The sequence below is a fragment of the Trachymyrmex septentrionalis genome, unplaced genomic scaffold (assembly GCF_001594115.1).
Source record: "Trachymyrmex septentrionalis isolate Tsep2-gDNA-1 unplaced genomic scaffold, Tsep1.0 scaffold33, whole genome shotgun sequence".
Lineage (NCBI taxonomy): Eukaryota > Metazoa > Arthropoda > Insecta > Hymenoptera > Formicidae > Trachymyrmex > Trachymyrmex septentrionalis.
Window position 1 is genome coordinate 251,783 of NW_017305494.1, and position 5,273 is coordinate 257,055.

Here is a 5,273-nt window from a genome sequence, read left to right on the forward strand (position 1 = left end):
TCGTATAATGTATACGTAAGATACAAAGTACTGCATATTAAAATATTAAAAGGGAATGTTTTATTAATGAACGAAATTAAGAGATATTTTACGAGACTAGTCTCTTGAGGTTTCTCACACAACACTACCAAATGGATAATGTAGGTTATATATTTCCCTCTAAATTTCTGCTCTCAGCTCTTTAAATGGAACATTGAAACAGTCATTTAAATAGAAAGAAAGCAATAAAGAAGGAGGAAATGAGACGGAATGCAACTTGCTTATTTAACGCATGCGCACTCCATTTTGGCCACGCAAAATCGGGAGAGTTGCGTTACTGTATGTACTGTGGTGCAGCTAAGAGAAAATGTTACTAGTTAGTTTTTGTACAGCGTACCGCGTTACATAGGGTGCGTTCCGAATTTCACATGAAGCGCGTACAGTGCAATATTTACATTGCTTGAGACGGTTTTGAGATTAAGAACGGACTATGGACACCGATAAATGTGACAGTAGCGATATGATTACACATATAAAAAAAACAGTGTGTACAAATTCACAGCATGAAGTCATGGAATTTTACATACCTACGAATCAGGAGTAATCATGAATCACAAAGCAATAAGCAGTTGTTTTTCTGCTAAAATTTGTTTTCTGCCAACTGCGGTATTTGTCGTGTTTAGGGTTGGTCCAAACGATATTAAAATTCATCATTTTGAATGTTGTCGGTAACACCCTAGAATATTAGATTAGATTATAATAAGCAAAATGATTTTATCAAAATCAAATGAAAAATATTTCTACTTATTAATAATACTTATAAATAACTTAATGAAATTTATATTAAAAAGCTTACCTGAAATGCTGCTTAAATATAATGTTTGAATAATTGGGACTTACATGATCAACATAATCTGTAATTTTTTCCGTGGCGATTATTTTTCCTCATATTATACTCGCCATTAGTGTACAATATAATGTTTGTTTAACTCTTACGAAGATATCGTCATCATTATTTTCACTTTCGCTGGATGCAGAGCTATCACTTTCGTTGTCTTTACTTAAATATATCATTGAAGTAGCAATTGATATTATTAAACGTTTGTTTGCTGTTTCGTTAGCCGTCCATTTTTAATCATCAGTGGACAATCGTCATTGCCCACTTGTAGTTCGGAAAACCGTTCCAAAATTCTCAAGCACTTTATGCACATTATCCGCGCATTGCAAAAAAGGATTTCAAAGCGTTGCGCATCACTATTGCAGTTAGCAGAAAACAAATTTCAGCGGAAAAACAACTGCTTATTGCTTTGTGGTTCATGGCTACTCCTGATTCGTATAGGTATGTAAAATTCCATGACTTCATGCTTTGAATTTGTACACACTTTTTTTTTATATGTGTAATCATACGCTACTGTCACATTTATCAATGTCTATAGTTCGTTCTTAATCTCAAAACCGTCTCAAGCAATGTAATAAAATGCTAATATAATTCTCTAATTGGTTTATGACATCTTAAGTCTATCTCGAAGCTTGAATAATGTCTATGGATTCCGTCCATTGTTTATTACAATCTTTTTAATTTTTATTTTGTGACTTATTATAGATCAATTTGCGTCAAATTTGGAATTGATAACGGCTTTTAGAGCCATAACACGCGTTACTTATGCACTGCATTGCATCGCGCCTCGATTTATCCAGTAGCCTGAAGTTGTTGTCAATGATATTATTGATCAATTTGCAAAAAATTATGGCTTCCCTAATGTAATCGACGCCATAGATGAGACACATATCAAAATTCGAGTCCCACCAACCGATGCAGCTTCGTATAAACCGGAATGGGTTTCCGTCTATCAATCTTCAAATCGTTTATAATTCGCGTGGACTCTTCACGCACTGTTATGCAGGTCAAGTGGGATCAGTACATGATGCTCGAGTGTTTAGAAATTCTCCAGTGGCACATTTTCTTGAGAGACTTAGGTATACTTTCTGAACAATTCCCATTATTGGAGATGCTGCATATTCAATTCATCTGCATCTGATAGTACCGTTTCGAGACAACGGACATTTGACAAATCGTCAAAAAAATTTTAATTATTGTCTTTCTTCAATAAGAATGGTAGTTGAACAGGCAATTGGTCAATTAAAGATATGTTTTAGAATATTGTTAGACTATTTACCTCTGACTGACGTTAAAAAGATACCAGAATTTATAGCATGTTGTGTGTTACACAATATTTGTATATTGCAAAATGATGTTATAACTGTCGGTATCCAACATTATGAAGAATACGAGGCACATATTTGAAATAATAATTCTGATTTAGGAAATGCTAAGAGAATAACAATAATGAATGCTTTATAAATGAAAATAAATGAATGATTTATAATGAATTTCTTGATGTTGTAATTATAATAAAAATTAATATCGCACTTGAAAAATAATTTGAAAAAGCATATTTTATGTTACATATTTCAAATGAATTTGTAGGATTTCGTCTTTTATATTGACACTTTTTTTTATCGACAAATTTGTATCAAGGATTTTGTAATATTTTTTATGCATTATTTATTTAGGTTACTAAATAAACGTTCGTTTATTAATTATTCTTTAATTTTATTTCTATTAAAAAAATTTTTTTCACATTTTAAAAATATTTTACAACTTTAAATACAAAGCGCCTTCCCGGTCCGAGTGTTAAGATGTTGAACTACTATCTAATATACATTCAATTAAATTGAATTAATATTTCAGAAATAAATTGAGAGCCGATGAAATTATCGGATTCACACAATCAATCTGAAACAAATAATCCCCCCAAATTCTCCCAAATCTTAAAAAACTGTAATAAACTTATTGCGAAAAATATTGCCTCGGCCGGGAGTCGAACCCGGATCTCTTGCATTCCGTGCGAGCGTCCTGAGCCTTTAGACTACCGAGACAATACAATTTAATTTAATTGAATGTATATTAGATAGTAGTTCAACATCTTAACACTCGGACCGGGAAGGCGCTTTGTATTTAAAGTTGTAATATTTATATAGACGGTCTTGTTTCCAATCATAAAAATATTTTAATTTTCGAACATTTTTTTAACACAATTTATTATCCTGTTAATATCAAAACTTATTTTATATATCCAGTTTTTCAAATGTTATATAAAGTTATATCAAACTTACATTAGTTATAAATAAAACTATTTTTTAAACAGAAGGAACATTTTTAATATAAAATTTAATCAACTAGATCAACAAATTTTCTTATTTTTCTTTACTCAAAAATTTTTCCAGGATGGATAATAAAGATGTTTGTACTTTTATTTGCTCTTTATGCCTTCTCTCACGATCTACTTTCTTCGCGCCTTGCCTCTCTTTTATTTACTTCTTTCCTTTCTTCTTTTTCTGTAGCCATATTGTCTAGTATCTGTTCCAGAAAACCTTCTTTCTCTTTTTCTGCAGATCTGTAATGGATAATATAAAAGTAATTATTATTACATCAATGTATTTATATGTATAATAAAAAAATATAATTAATGTGTATAGAGAGAGTAATGAAATATAATCCTTTAGATCTTTGAAAATACAACTAATTTTTTTTAAATCGCTGTATATTACAAAATATTATAGAGTTTTTCATTGGCAGAGCTAGTACACACTCAATGCACTTTAATGCATTTTATCAATCGAGATATTTTACTTTAACATTCAGATTAGAGTAGTGTATAACGATTTTAATGTGCAGTGAGTGCGCACTAGTTCTGCCAGTGAAAAATGAGATTAATTGTTTACACTAAGCATAATAATTAATTTATTAAAAATTTCCGAAATAGATTTTCTGTAACTATACTAATTTTCTACTAAAGAAAAGTTTAAACAAAGAAATTTAGAAAGTATACGTATTATACCATAAGTCATTGCAGATCATTTTTGCCAAAAATATCGGAGTTTATAAAGTCCACATAAGAAATCAGAAACAAATTACAGTTTTAGTTTTACAATTATTGTTATAATTAACTAATGTTCAAGTTACTTATTTTTTACTTCGGAGTATGAAATCACGGATGTTGATGACAATGATGACAATCCTATGTCACAAAGATTCATTGGACTATCATTCGTCGCAATCGCAGGAGGATTAATAGAGACTTTATCACTAAAATTGAATCCAAAATCTCTAGCACATAACAAGAAAAATAATAATAATATAGAATTTATCTTTTTACGCCCATGCACATACCATAATACTGCACACATGCAATAGAATGTGTACAATAAGATATTATACTAAATACTAAATAATAAGAAAAATAGGCATTTTACAATACGCTTGTTTATAAAAGACATTCTAACCGAAAAGAAGGCCCACGAACTCCTATGGTTACCACTTTTCTTGTTTTGGTCAGCAATATTTTTATACGTTCGCTTTAAACCTAATATTTTGGACGCATGCTGACCTGTCACTGTATAGGAAGAATTCGCATCTTTCATCGAAACAGTAATTTCGGCCCAGATTTTATTACTACATTTTATTTCACTCGAAAAATCCTCTTCCCTCTCTGTATACAATTCGAGTAACAGAAATACTGCCTTGTCCGACCACACAAATATCTTTGTTTCGTCTAAAAACATTAAAATAAAAACATTAAAATAAAAAGTAAATACAATTATTATTTAGATAATAAAAATATGACATTATTTTTAATCTTGTGGATACACATATTTTAAAATAAATTAAAAGGTTAATTACAGATATTGATTACACAAAAAAGAACTGTTATTTACCTGAACTGTTTTTGCTGTTAGAATTTTTGTCTGGATTTTCTGATACTGCTGATGGTACTTTTGCTGCTACATCCGATTGTTTTTTTCTTTCATTGCAACCAATTGCAACAAAAAAGCTTTATCTATGAGGAAAACACAATGGTTTATCTGACGTCTAATTATTAATAAAGTAAATCATAATAGGATAAAGGGGCGAGGCGTTTTCGTCTGTAAATTTTATATTACTTGAAGGTAAAAACGGAATAGCCTCGCTCTATCCTAATACCTAAATACATTATAATTTTACCTGTTGTTGCTTTCTTCATATCTTCTTTATTTAACAAAATAAACAAAATAAATGGCGAAAAAGAGTCGTCGCATAATATATATAATTAAAGATAGTCATAGATACATAAAATAAAACGGCGTATATTAAAATATAAAACAAACAAGTTTCGGCTGCTGGATTGAGCCCTCCTCAGATGTAAAAAGAATATAATATAAAAGATATAAAAAGAACATAAAAGAATACAACA

At 30.1% G+C, this 5,273-nt stretch overlaps 2 pseudogenes; one reads left to right on the forward strand and one right to left on the reverse strand.

Moving 5' to 3' along the window:
• The first annotated feature begins 1,756 nt into the window (after positions 1 to 1,756).
• On the forward strand, positions 1,757 to 2,286 carry LOC108750141 (annotated as a pseudogene).
• A 263-nt stretch (positions 2,287 to 2,549) lies between these two features.
• LOC108750142 lies at positions 2,550 to 5,063 on the reverse strand (annotated as a pseudogene).
• Positions 5,064 to 5,273: the final 210 nt, after the last annotated feature.